The following is a 14,589-nucleotide window of genomic DNA, read 5'->3' as shown; positions in this document are numbered from 1 at the left end:
GTTTGGGAGGTATTGATGGAGACTGGGGGAGGGCACCCTCGGCACCACCACTGTTATTAAGAGCAAAATCCACCTCTATTGCTTGTACAAAGCACTGGGCCAAGAGCTTTACGCACATCTTCTCATTTACTTCTCTTAATATCCCAATATCTCCATTTTACAGATAAGTAAACCGAGGTTTAGAGAGGCTACATAACTTGCCTGAGTTCTTGCAGCTGGCTTGGGACAAGAGGCAAGACTTGAACCCAGGTCTGCCAGATGGCAAATACACCAATGCTATTAAATGCAACTGCTGCCCTCCAAGCCCTGCTCCCCAGCTGCCCATGCTCCCCTCTCCTCCCACTCGAGGACACCGTCCCACCCGTTCGACCACCCAGGCCGCGAGGCTGCAGCTGGAGGGCTTCAAACTTCAAACTTCCCGCAAATGCATTTCTGAGCAGGACCTTTTTTTTTTTTCCCCTGGCGGGAGGCTGAAAAAACTGTTCCTCTTGGTTACTGCTGTCTGGGCCTTTTGAAAATTTTAGATGGGCTCAGACTAACTCCAGAGGTTGGTGGGTGCTTGCTCAGGTCTGAGCCCCTGACTGGGGTTCCTCCCCCAACTGAGGAAGTGCGGGGGTGGGGGCTGCTCCAAATGCCCCCCTGAGGACTGCGCTCCCTCCCCTGACACACCTGACAGATTCTCTTCCACAGATGCCGGCCTGGCCCCTGGGACCACACCGCACAATGAGGCCCACACCTGCGAGGAATGTCTGTAAATCCCAGGCTCTGCACAGGGCAGCCAGAGCACAGGGAACAGCAGCAAATCCCAGGATAAAAGCAGAAGCCATCCTGTTGACAATTCATTCGTGTTTCTCCCCCAGATCCATCCACAACAGAACTGTTAAGCTCATGTTTCCTCTCCTGTTGCAAACAATTGTAAAAATGATTGGTATCTGCCCTCAATGCAGAGCCTGTCTGCTTCATCCCCAGGCTAAATCTTTCTGGAAGGGCTGCATGTGTGAAAAACATGCATTCCCAAGGCACACAGATAATGGTTCCTCTTAGAGACCCTAATCACTCAGCTCTGAGAAGACAAATGCAAAGGCTGCCAAGCTAACTGCTGACTTTCTAGAGACCGGAGGCCAGCTGCAGACTCCTGGCTGGGCACCCAAGGGCAGGCGGCTCAGGGTTGCGTCTGGAGGCTGGGCTGTTCTACAGAGCATCTTTCTGGTGCTCCACCTCCCGTAATGAGTCCTCTAGACTTCTGCATGAGTCTCTCCTGCGTCTATCGATGGCTCTAAAATCTTGTGTCAAAGTAGAAATGGCATCAAGGGTAATGGAGGGAAAGTGTAAGGAAGAGAGCTCAGATGGGGCTGAGACACCTGGCTCTGATCCTGGCTTTGACACTGATTGGCTATGCTGCCAGAGAACAGGCTTCACCTCTCTACGCTTTGGTCTTCTCATCTGGGCATTTGGAACAAATGACCTCTAGAGACCCACCCAGGTGACATTCCATGAGTGAGACATGCAGACTGAGAGATGTTTAAGCCAGAAAGCACGCAAAAGTGCAGTGCCAACAGCCAGACCCCAGCTAAGCCAGGGAGCCGGCATCTGTGGGGCAATTTGGCCCTCATTGGATATGTACACATGGGGTGGCAGGGGCTGACACAGGTAACTGAAGAGAAAAACATCTTTTTAGCTTGAAGGCACCCAGAACTGATGCACACATTAAAAAAAAAATTAGATACTATCTAAGATGAAATACCTTATATTTCCCCCATATCCACCTCCCTTTCTTTCAGCAACAGGCTTAATTTTATTGATGCTCCTTCCCTCCCACACTCTGATTCCACAAAGGATAGAGCCACAGTCCCACATCTCAGCTAATGGGCACATGGCCCTCCCCTGGCCAAGTAACTGGTCCAAGAGAGGGCACACGACAAAAGCTAGTCCAATCTGGGTGCTAGGAATGCTGGACCAAGTAAGAGAGTAAGCAGGTGCAGAAGGGCTGCCGTCATCTTTTACCCACGTGGGGCTTGAGAATAGGACTTAAACGAACTGAAGAATGGGAGAAAGAAACCCTATCATGGAGACAGTTTGGGTGCTAGATCAAGCCACAGCTGATCTAGCCATAGGCTACTAAGAGAACATTAAGGAAACATCACATCTGATTCCTCACATTCTTAATCTTTTTTTGAAGAAGTCCTTTGCCAATTCAGAGATCAGAGCAGATGCACAAGCACATCCAGCCAATTCCCCCAGCTGAAAATGGATTCACCCAGTCATCTACTGATTTAACAAATATTTCACTAAGTGTCACCTCTGGGCCATCAGTGGTGATCAAGGCATAGTCCTTCTCTCAAGAACACTCAGAATAAGAGGACACAACCTCACAGCTGGTAGTTTTGCTGCAGTGTGAGGACAGCTCTAACAGAGGACGTATGGGGGCTGTGGACAGAGCCTCTAACATAATGAATGGGTCAAGGAAGGCTTCCCAGCAGGAGTCTAAAGGGAACCACATACCCTCTGAGATTGAGAGCCGACAAACTCTTCACTGACTAATCTCAGCAGTCCCCAAAGCAAGCCTGTGTCAGAGACTGGAAGTCTGGAGCTCATCAAAGGGAGAACTACACCTCACAGACCTCACTCTGTCACTATGTCACAGCATCCTCTCTGACTGATGACTGTACAGGACTCCAGCGCTAGTATCAACAGGACAAAGACCAGCCACCTACCCCCAGAGGACGTCTGAGGTTCCTTGGGAAGGTGCCAAAGGGAGTCAGAGCAGGCCAGGTGGAGGGCCCTGTGTGCCCACTGCCACGAAAGCAGCCCTTCTGGACATCTCCGAACAGACCCAGGCCAGCCTCTGGGCAGGGCTGCACTGTCGTGGGGGTCCTGTCAGCAGAGGGAAACCTTCAGCAGAGCCCTGATCAGCCGGCTCCATTTGATACAGTCTATGAGGATGGCCACGGGTTTGTGCACACTGACCCAGGGGGAAGCGGTCAGTGCCAGAATCATCCCAACACACAGTCCTCACTCCGTGGGCAATCAGGACCAGGATAAGAATGACATTTAATCCTCTCCTGCCTCTGTTTTACCATAATATGATGAAGACCAGAAGCCAAGAAAAGCTATTACAAGAGCACAAGAGTGTGGACTTTGGAATCAGCAAGTCCTGAGTTTGAGTCCAATTATTAAGCTGTATATTATGTTCCTTCAAATAATATTAACAACTAATTTAAAAAGTCAGGGTTAAGAAAATTAAATAAGAAGTCAGGGTTTCTGCCACTCAGTTTCCTCATCTGTAGAACGGAGCTGGAACCCACCTCCTAGGGCTCGCTGGCAGCACAGGTGAAGCACAGAGGGGAGTACAGTAAACGCTGAATGAACAGCAGCAGGAGCCATGTAACTAGCAATACTGTCTTCTGATCATCACTGCTGTTCCCACAGAGATGGCCACTCCGTCCACTGGAGAAGACGTACACAGCTATGAGATAAAACTGGGGACATGCTAATGGAAAACAAGAGGAAGTATCAGGGTCTAGAATAATCCTCTCCCACAAACCACACGTGAGGGCAAAAAGCAAAATTTCACAAACACAGCCCACAGCCCCCGCAGAGCACCAGAGCTGCGAGCAGAACACCGCAGCCTCGCCCCAGTCACGTGAGGGCCTGTCCCACCAGCAGTCTCAAGGCCAGGGCTCAGAACCCTCATTTTCTCTGTCTGTAAGGGGGCTCCAGGACCGCTCAAAAGGGGCCTCTAACACTCTCAGGTCCCTAGAGTCCCAAGGCCACCAGCTCTAGGAATGTCCCCTCGGGTGCCCCCAACCCTACAGCCCATATTCCCTCAGGCCAAGGGTCAGAAGTCCTGGCAGTTTTCCCCCATGAGGTCTTCAGAAGCCTCTCCTTTCTCATGGCAGCTTTCTAGAAAGCATGCCTGGCTGACCATGGTGCCAGCCTCCCTAAGGCTCCTTATGAGGCCTATCATAGCCCAGGGGACGCCAGTGGCTGGAGGAGGGCAGACTGAGGTCAGCCCGGTCCCACTGGGAACAAAGAACTCAGCCGTAGGGCCCTGGGCAGGGCGGAGGGCAGGTCCTGCAGAGATTCACAGACCACGTGTCACCAGGCCCTGGGAGGGCAGGCTGCAAACTTCATGGCCCAGTAGGCCTAAGAAGGGGCCTCAGTCAGGCTCAAACCCCCTCCTTGCCCCATCTCTTCTCGCACTTTCCCCAGAAAAGGCAGCATCAGAATGCATGCAGCCTGAGATCTCAACGCTATCCTTTTCCTGGTCTGCCCCCAGGTGTCTCTCCCTGAAGCAACCTGAGCTCCTCAGGCAGCAGCCCCACCTGCCTTGCCCCTCACTGGAAGGTACCTGTTCCTCAGCTCAGAACCGATCCCTGTTGAGTCCGTTTAGCATCTTCCCCATGCTTGACACATCTGGCATCCAAGATGACCATGTACGGCCCTATCCCTCAGGCACCAACAATACCAGTAGCATCACAAAAGCTGCCACTGAGTGTCTCCTGTGTGCCAGTCCCTCCACCAGATGGGTCTCGTATTTTTAACCTCGCAACTCTGCAAGGTAAGCATTCCATTCCTCATTATACAGATGAATAAACTGAGGAGATGGGGAGCTATGCTACCATCCCCAGGACACATAGAAATCAAGTGCAGAGCTGAAATAGGAATCCAGGACCGTCTCTGCAGAAAGAACGTTGACTTTGGGGTTGGATACCACCCTCACTATTATTCGTTCGAAGTCCTTTAAATAATATTAACACCAATAGAGTACATATTATCTGTCAAGCAATTTCTAAAAGCTTCACATGCATTAACTCATTTAATTCTCACAGCGACCCTAGAGGGAGGACCTATTATGATCCCCAGGGGATCTTCCCACGGGAAGAGTAAGCTACAAGTCTAAGGTCTCAGTCTGTACAGGGCAGACCCAGAATTTGAACTAGGCAGTTTGGCCCCAAAGCCCTGCTCTCACTAGCATACCCTCCTGCCACCCACAGACTCGGGTCTCATCCTTGGTTCTAACACCTGAGAAATCTAATATCTGAGATTGCACATGTTGGTTAACATCTTCTAATTTCCACCAACCACAATTATAACTATTAACTGCAAAAAAAAGTACTGCAAGAGGATTCCTACAGTCAGTGGGTATCAGCGGTCATATACAGATTACACTCTAGGAAACTCCACCTTGGCGAGGAGAGGGCCCAGGTAAGAGAAAAAGGACCTGAAGTGTCCACAGCCATCCCAGGGCCCCCATCACCCTGGCACTGGGTGGAAAACAATCTGAGGCTTGAGGATCCAGGGCCACCTGGAGGAGGTAAAACAGCCTGGAGCCAGGGACGATGGAGCTTGGACCAACAGCTCCGAAGGAAAACAGGTCCACAAGGCACTCAAACTCCACACCCAGTGTGTTCTGCCCCACGGGGGCCCTAGGAGGGTTGGCCATGCAGAATCCGAGTCCTGGAAAGAGCAGAGGGGACAGAGGCTACAGGGCCACACCTCAGCTCCTTCTCTGGCACCCAAAGGAAGCCCTGTCCCCACACACCCTCCCCTCCGGCCACTTCCCCCATCCCTCCAGCTATTTCCATGGCAACAGGAGATGATTCTCTTGGTAAACAAAATGTTTTCTTTTTCTCAAAAGACACACACAATGGGACACGCCTGTCTGTCCTTTATCCAGGTATTGTTCAAGCCTAGAAAGGTAGTCACCACATCACCCAAGCAGGCCTCTCCACCCCCATAGCTGAGACATGCTGTCACTTCGCACCACGAGAGGTGCCACCTACGTCCTTCCCCAGCTCCAACACGGCAACACCAACAGGTCCATCTCAAGGGAACAAGAAATGAGATGCTTCAGCCAATACTCCTCCACTGTTTCCTGGCTCAGAAATGGCACTAGGTCGCCCCTCCAGTCATTCCATAGGTGGCAGAGAGCGACCCGACACACAACACATACTGGGCCACTGCTAGAGACCAGAACCCCATCAAGACGTAGGAGAATGTACTGACACAGTAAGGAAAAAGGCTTTCAGAGGTGGGGAATATTTTGCATAAAGCTCTACAGTTTTCATCATCCCTGGACACTCCGGGGCCCTGGGTGATGTCTGAGTCTTCAGCTTTGGCCACCATCTCTCTCAGCATGCTCAGGGAAAGCCTTGCTTCCCAGCCCTCCACACACCAGTTCTCACAAGACTCAGCTTCCCCGACATCTCTTTCCGCAGCCCCAGCCCCACAAGCCAAATGTTCCTCAACTACCCATCCAGTGGAGGAATCAGTCTGCTTTGGCCAAATGGTTCCCAAACTACACACCTTCTAAAGATCTAGAAGTTTCCTGGTCAATGCCTTAAATCAGAAGATGCTCCAAATTGGTGTCTCACCCGAACATCAGCACCACCCCTTCTCTCCCCATCACACACCTCTGCAGCCACCTGCCTTCCTCCCCTGCCCCAGCCTGGGCCTGGAGATCTGTCTCCTGCTCACCGAGATCTCCCACCACACCCATAGCTGGCATGTCTAAAGAGTTTTCAACCAGTCGCTTCTCAGACACACATCAGCCATACTGTTGTCTACTTTCAGGACAGAAATAGATAAGAATGGTAGGGGTGGTGGTGCAAAGTAAGAGCCTGACACATTTGAAAGCCTTGACATGTTTGAGAGGAGAACCAGCAGGCTGGGGAGGAATGTTCTATGGTGCCTAATTCCTGGTAAGTAGCCCCTGGAAACTGCCAGGAGGAAAATCCTGGCATGGCTTCGATTCAGTCGCTTAACGCTAACTCCAGCTTTCCCATCTTGGGATGAGACTCTTAGCTTTGGAGGGGCAGAGTGGGCCCCACACTTTCCGCAGCAGCAAAGCTCACGGTCGCAGACTCTGCAAAGAGAGAAAAAGCTGCGAAGCCCTGGCTTTGTGCAGTGGACAGCCACGTCCAGACCTGCTCGCTCCTCTCAGCGCCAGACTCCAACCTGCCCACCCCTAGACACAGAGAGAAAACGTCCAGGTCAGGGTATTCTGCCAAACGCCCAGTCCCCGGGGGACAGGCTGCAGCAGCAGCAAGCCCAGCCTAGCGCCTCCCCCTCACACATCCGCAGCGGCTGCAGGCGCACGCCCCGGAGCCGGACTTCCCGGGGCCAGAACTCAGCTCCTCCACTCTGGCTGTGCGACTCTGGACAAGACGTTACCACCCACATCTGTAAAACGTGGGTATATCATCCACCTTGGAGACCGGCTGTGAGGCCTGTATGAGTTAATACCGATGAGGCCCCTAGAACTGTTTCTGGCATACGTATAAGCGCTGTGTCAGCTTTATACTTTTTCATTTTCAATTTAACTATCGCTACCACTGACCCCTGGAAACAAATGGCCTCTGAAACTCTGAAGTAGAATTCTAACTTCTGTCCTACGCATGGGGCCCCTTAGGAATCACAGCTGGCCAAGCGCTGCCTCCCTCTCTGCCGGCTGTCCCCCACCCAGCACCTCGCACAGCTCCGGGAACCAGCCAGTGCCTGGCTCAGCATTTGCTGAATTGAACAAATGAGATTCCAGATCTCCCCCTGCCCCTGTGAATGTTTTCTAGGTGAGTGTCACGTTCTCTGTCCCCTGGAAAGTAGGGCACCAAGGCTTGTATAGTTCTGCCGTCTCAGGAAACCCATACAAATACAAAGCACAGCCAGTGAGAAAATGAAAGAGAGAAATGAAATGAAAGATGGCGATCATGAACAGAGCCAGGAGGACAAGTCCAAAAGTGTCCTTCCTTTACGTGGAGAAATCACAAGGCTGTCTCCTTGCAGAAAAGATATGAGATCTGAAACTAAAGCCCTGGGAACCAGCACACAGCATCACAGAGCCCCTCCATCTCTCCAAACCCATCACCTGACGAATCATCCCAGGGGCATGGGGCTGGGGTGGTGCAGATGCCACCCCAAGAACTGCTTCCCCAATCAGACACCCAGGCTGGAGGATTCCAGAAGGAACTGCGAGTGCCCACATGTCCACACCCTGCAGTGGTAACAGAAACGGAGCCCGCCAGTGTCAAGGCTCCACATTTGTACAGACAGGCACCTGAGTGTTTGCTTAAGGCCTGCAAGCCCTTCTTGCATCACGTCAGATGCCAGCAGCAGCTGGGGTTTCCATTGCCTAAGAATTCCTAGAGCGTAAACACAGGGCCTGTACCTCTCTCTTCCACACCGGGAATGCCACAGGGAGGGTGAGCCCCTGGGTTGAGGGAGAGTCTTGTAAAGCAGCCAGAAGGCAACTCCTCTTAACAAAGAGCCTTCCTCCCCTTCACATGTGCCTTTATAAGGCCTCTTGCCACTCATGAGAATTTGAGCGGAAGCAAAGATGGAGAGAGAGAAAAAGGAGCTGCATCGAACTTCCCAGAGCCACAGACAAGCTTCTAGGTCAGCGAGGTCCGGCAATGCCAAGAACATGGAATCGTGGTCTTGGGTTCTAAAAGGCTTCCCTGGTAACAAGAACTTGACCTTAAGCCTGCTTAGCCCACAGACCACATGATAGCTCCTAAGACATGCCAGTTAAGTATGTTCAACTGAGAAATTGCAACTAGAACCCAAGTCTTTGCCATTTTATTCAAAAATGTTTACTTCATGTTTCCCTATTAAATATAAGCAACTTCCCCCTTGTATATATTTGCACCACATTCACACAATGTGTTCCCCATCAACATTTGAATTATGGGCACAGGCCCTGAAATGTTAGTTTTGTGCTAAGATAAATATTGGAATCATATTCAGTCTGCTTTTTTGAAGTAGTCAACATCACAATTTGTGATTGAAGAGCAAAGGCACCCTTTGCTTTGTTAAGTTAACAAAAGGCTAACAAGCAAGGCTCTTGGGGGAAAGGGATCACAATGGCCTCCTAGAGCCCTTTCACTGCCTTTGTAACTGTTTCATCTGCTGACAGTGGACCGGCACAGCTTCTCTGGTGGCACTAGGCAAGCCCCCTGAGCCTCTGAACCTGGCCCTGGGAGGAGGCTGGCGTTCACAGCGTGCCCAGCACCTGTCGCCACTAGCACCAGTGAGGCCCCAGCTCCATCACCACATCCCGCTCGGGGTTTCCTGATGACCTTACACGGGGCTCTAGAAAGAGAGAAAGAGAAAGGAAGAAAGGGAGAGAGGGCTTACACACTGCCCTCGGGAATCAGTCCCCTCTCCCATTCCTAAGGGGGCCACACTGGTCCTCTGTTCACAGGCCCCTGTCCCTCCACAGGTGTTTCACCTGAAGGCCTGCCTCTGTGGGCTGACAAGAGCCACTGAGGGGGCAGCTTGGAAACACAGTACACTCTGCTATGGATCACATGATCTGCACAAGGGCCATCTCTGGCAAAAGCCACAGGGCTCAAATCCAGGCCACCCACAGTTAGCAGCCCACCCCTGGTTCTGGCAATTCTGCTCATTCTGAGCTCAGTTTAATGCCTGGGTTGAGTCAGGAGGCTTCTCCCTCTGCAGGTGAGGGCACTCTGGGGGTGAGGATTCACACAACCTGGCAGCACTTAGCTGAGCCTCCTTTCCTGGATGAATTCTTCCAGATGTCATAAACCAATTCTATCAGGGAGTCAGGGCAGGTCTTAGGCACCTCATTTTACAGATGTGGAAAATGAGGCTGAGAGAGGCTTACCCAAGAGCAGGTAGCTGGTGATGGAGATCTCCTCACAGACCCTCCAGAATCTGTGCATCCTATCTGCTCCAGGGATCTGCGTCAGTGAACTGCATCACTGGAACCTTCCCCTCTGTGCTCCAGGAGCTCTGAAAAGCTAGGTCTAGGCTCCATCACCAGCAGCATAGCTTATAACCTCTCAGTACTTCACTTTTCTTAACTGTAAAACAGGGGGCTGTCCTTATCTACCCAGAGCCATCATCGTTTAATTACACGCATCATCACTCGGATTGCTGCTGCCACCAACAGTGTCAGCACTCGAAGGTCCCTTCCAGCTGTGGCTTTCTTACTCTGATCATCCTTTAAAATTACCCAGCAAGCCATGCCCAGCTGAGAGCTATGTATCACCAGGGAGTGCCTACTAGCCTGGCACCCTTCTTCTCAAAGGCCTGCAAGGCCCCCTGCCCCGTGGCTGACACCCCCTGAAACTCGAGCATCCAGGCTCTGCAGAGCTGGGCTAGGCTGGACTGGCTGCATGTGAGGCTGGTGGCTTCTCCCCACCCTGCCTCACACACTCGCTTCCCTGTAGGAAAAACGTGACACCAGTGGATCTGCCCCAGAGAGCGTTAGGTTATGAAAATTTGAGCTCCATTCAATTACTCCTATTAAATGCATGAGCAGAACACTGTAGTTGGTGGGCTGGATTCTTGTTCAGAAAAATAAGTGGGTTTATATTTCAAACTGGAAGACATCTTTAACCAAGGGAGTCAACGGACAAACTTTGGATCTTTTCCTCTTCGGCAATGCTCCACTCAGGAGAGAAAGGACCCTCAGTGACCGGGATTCCAGGCCCACCCTAGTGATGTGTCGGGCTTACACCTAATTAAATTAAGCCACAGCCACCTCACTCCCACCCGGGCTAGAGGGGGCCCATAAATTATGCTGCCCTGAGCTCCCCACAAATTGCCTCTCCCCAAAGAGAGCTTCACCAGTGGAGAAAACGCATCCAAGGCTGTGCGTGGCAGTGAGGCCCCGGTAATTGGCCCTCGCCTCAGCGCAGCCTCTCCCACTTGTCCGTCAGTGGAAGATAATGAGCGGCCAAAGCGAGGGGGAGGCTCAGCAAACTGGGTGAGTGAAAGGGCTTTGCTCCAGAACCCAGGCCAGCCAGCCGGTCTTGTTCCAGGTGACCCAGGGTGGCAGGGAAGCCATGGGGCAAGAAGGAATGGAACCTTCTCTTGGGTGTGGCCTCACTGCTCCATCCTGGGCACGTTTCTCATAGCCCACAAGCCACACTGGCAGGTAGTGACCTGGATGGTGGGCAGTCAGCAGGTCTGCACGTAACACAACCTCTAGGGTGCTGCGGGTGAACAGCTGTGTCTGCTAAGAACCCCAGAGTGGAGGCCCCGACTATGCAGAGTAAATAAACCAAACAGGACTTCCTGGAGGAAGAGAAGGAAAGGAATGCCCCATGGGACCAGTTACTAGAGAGGGTCCCTCGCTCGGCTCTCCCTGCTCCTTCCCGCAACACTCAGGACGGGGGACCAGGCAGGGGGAAGCTGTTCCAGAGAATGTCTCTGCCTCTCTGTCTTCCCAGCACAAGTTACTGTTTTTCTGCCCAAAGCAAAGCAAAAAGTCTCCATCGTTTTCACAATGGGAGTGGCCTCCATTATGTGTAGGAAATCCCCCAGGTATGAAGGGAGGAAGATCAGCAAGAGACGTGCAGCAGGGAAAGTAAAAATGCAGACAGGCCTGGGATGGGAAGTTTGCAGAGCGCTAATCCCCCCGCACCAAGGGACTGATTTTAACAAGGCAGGCTGTTTGCGAGGAGCTGCAGGTTGACTCACATGTGCTGTTGTGGCAGGCTCGTCTGCTTTGTTCTGTGTTCAGAATTCACTCATTTCAGGCTCTCTTATCCAAAAATGACTGTGCCATGAAAACCAGCCCCATTTTAGACAACTCCCTAGATTTAAGGGACATTTCTTTACCCATCACTTCTCTGCACTGTGCTGCCACTCATAAAGGCAGGGTGGAGAGGATGATTTCAGGCTAACTCCTCTTCCACATCTGCCTCTGTTCCTCGTTGAGCTTGGGCGAGGACCTTGGGGAAGAGGCTGTGCTGCTTGGCTGAGGGGCAGGCTGGGTAATTGGGCTCTGCAGCTACGAAAACCCGGCAGCCCACAGGGGAGCCCAGGCAGGTCCCTCCCTCCGATGGTCTCTTGAACGGCTCTTGCTGGATTTGGACAATAGCTATAATAGCAGACATTATTGAGCACCAGGCACTGTGCCAGGCACTTTACATGCACCATTTCATTCTCACAGCAACTCTGAAAAGGGCACCTTTATCCACTGTTACAAATAAAGAAACGGACTTGGAGGACTAAGGAAGTGAGCTGAGGACCCACAGCTGACCACTGATGGAGCTGGGTTTCCAACCCAGGGCTGATTTCCAAACACCCATCCTTCCGCCCTTCTGCCTCACAGGCTGTGCATCCATCTGCTCTGTCCCATGGCTGGGCTCTAGGAGGCAGTGGGTGCAGGGAGCTGGGCTGGGAAGATCTGATAAGCATAGAGAAAGAAACCCAAGTCTGCTGGGTCTCCTTGCTTTCCTGGTAAGCCAGCCCTGGCATGTTACTGGGAGGGTGGAGTCACCAGCATGCCACAGACAAGGCTGCCATAGTCCATCAACAGACCCCATCTTGGGAAGCAGTGCAAGACCTCCCATGGAACCTGAGGGGCAGTGTCTGGGGTGGTGCCAGAGCCACCGGGACATCAGAAAGCCACTCTTCCCTGTACCACCCGATCATGTCCGCCCGAGTGCTGGAACAGGAGGCAGCTGGCCGAGCCACTTTGAGTCAGAGGGGTGTGGGTGATGCCAGGAAGCCAAGCCAAAAACTGACCTTCTCCCTGAGGTCACTGCCAACACAGTGGTGGTCACATGGCAAGGATTTGCCAATGGCTTAACCCGCTTTGAAGGGGGTGAGGGCAACTCGATAGGCGTGTGTGATGTGACCCACATCGGAAAATCCACCAATCCCTTCCGCCAGCAAAGAGGGCCGGCCAGCCAGCAAGGTCCCCGGCAAAACCAGCACTGCGCAGCAAAGACAACCCCACGCGCAGGCCCTCAGCCACTGGCATCAGAGATGAGGCAGCTGCACCTTCCCCAGCCAGCATCACTTCTCTCAGCCCCCCTAGGTAAACACACACCTGACTGCCACTCGCTTTGAAATCTGGATCTCCAAGATGGAAACCTGGGGTTGTAAGTTATCAGACTTTGTTAACTTTGCCAGCCATCACCCACAGGACTGAGCACTCTCTCAGGGTGTGGCCGCCATCAGCCAAACCAGCCACATCTGCTTGCATTTCATCACCATCATGGTAAAGTTTGACTTTCAGCTGACCTTGAAATTCACAAACTCCAGCAGGGGAAGGGGTGGAAGTGGGGGAGAGGAGCCAAGTGAAAGCTGCTAAAAGGAAGCAGAAATAAAACAAGCTGGGGCTGCCCCATGCACCCCCCCCAAATTAAAACCAAATGAACATATCAAAGGGCACTTTTCCCAGCTATTTTGGCTGCAACACTCCTCAGCTTTAATCAAGTCCCTGGGAGAGAAAGCCTCAAGTGGCTGTAATTTCCTACCTGCCTTCTTCACCTGCACAGCTTGGGCCTGGATCTGGGAATTATTTGGGCTGATTTTCCTCTAATGCACAAACTCTGCCACGACGCCTTCTCCCTAAGCCAGGCCTGGCTCCCTAGGCCCTGACAGAGGATGTCTGCCGGCCTGGGCTTTCTGGGCCCCGAGGAAGGCAGCAAGCTGGGAGGAAGGGTTCATTCACCTCTGGGGGTGTCTGCTCCAGAGAGGACCTCCATGTAGGCCCCCTCTCTGACAGACCAGCTCCCTCAGACAAAGACCTATTCAACTTGGGGATGTTGACTGACAGCTGTGTATACACCTCTGCCTTCTACTTCATGGTGCTTCCAGAGAAGAGGCAAGAGAGCACATGGAGCCTGCCCCTCAGCCCAAGTCCCACCTCTGTCCGCCTCGCTGTGGGACAACAGGTGAGCCCCGTCCCTTTCTGAGCCCTAGGTGCCCCCTCAGCAGAACAGGAAGACTGGAAAAGATCAGGAGTGACACAGCTCTTCCTAACCCAGCTACACATGTTAACAGATAAGTATAAATACAGCTCTTCGCTTGGCAAAGCCCCTTCATTCTGGCCTCTCAAGAGCCCTAAAAGATAAGAATTGTGGCAGCTGCTCAGAGAGGGGAGGTAGGCTGCCTAAGGCCACACAGCTGGCAGGCAGTAGAGGTGGCACGAGACTAAGGTTCGTCTGACTGTTCCGTCTGTGCCATTCCACAGTTCCGTGGTGCCTCTAGGGGCTTTTCCAGCTCTGGCATTCACACATCTATTCCAAGACTTCCAGTGGTTGCACCAGGGGAATCTCCCCTAGAGAAATTATAGTGTCTTGTGTTCAGAGCAAGTCCTCAGAGTCTCAGAGCAGAAGGAAAACAGATGAGAGAGAGGAAGCTAAAATAAGCAAGAGACACCAGGAGAGTGGCCAGGTTCCAGGCTCCCTCAACCTGACCTGGAGAAAGAAGAGCGTCGAGCACTAAGTTAGTACCCACTGCATACCAGTTGCTTTTCACACTTCGTCTCATTCCACCCGCTACAAGCCCTCTGAGACAGGAACTCTTATCCCCACTTGACAATCATTAGACAACTTGATTGCTTACCTTCTATCAGGCACTGGATGAGACAGCTGGGGCTCAGAGAATCAGTGAGGTGCCCAAGGTCCCCCTTCAAGCTGGAGCACAGCCTCAAGCACACCAATGTAATTTGCGGGTGGGATCTCACAAATATTCCACTTTTATTTTATGGTCTTGTTGTCTCTGACTCTGGAGGCTGCCTTTTCGACGGTGTGTTCTAGGAAGCAGAGACCATGAAGGAACTCCAGGCAATTGCTTGTGGGCTCTGTGGCCTCAGCTAGA

The 14,589-nt window shown here is 52.3% G+C and overlaps 1 long non-coding RNA gene across 1 annotated transcript in view; it reads right to left on the bottom strand.

Moving 5' to 3' along the window:
- LOC116152278 (uncharacterized) overlaps positions 1–14,389 on the bottom strand; it is a 214,727-nt gene extending 200,338 nt beyond the window's left edge. The window contains exon 1 of the long non-coding RNA XR_004135871.2: positions 14,335–14,389. This is a non-coding gene — a long non-coding RNA (uncharacterized LOC116152278). The remainder of the gene's footprint in view (positions 1–14,334) is intronic.
- Between the last annotated feature and the right edge of the window lie 200 nt (positions 14,390–14,589).

Source organism: Camelus dromedarius, chromosome 3 (assembly GCF_036321535.1).
Source record: "Camelus dromedarius isolate mCamDro1 chromosome 3, mCamDro1.pat, whole genome shotgun sequence".
Lineage (NCBI taxonomy): Eukaryota > Metazoa > Chordata > Mammalia > Artiodactyla > Camelidae > Camelus > Camelus dromedarius.
The sequence above is the reverse complement of the archived record's forward strand: the minus strand, read 5'-3'. Positions and strand labels throughout refer to the sequence as shown.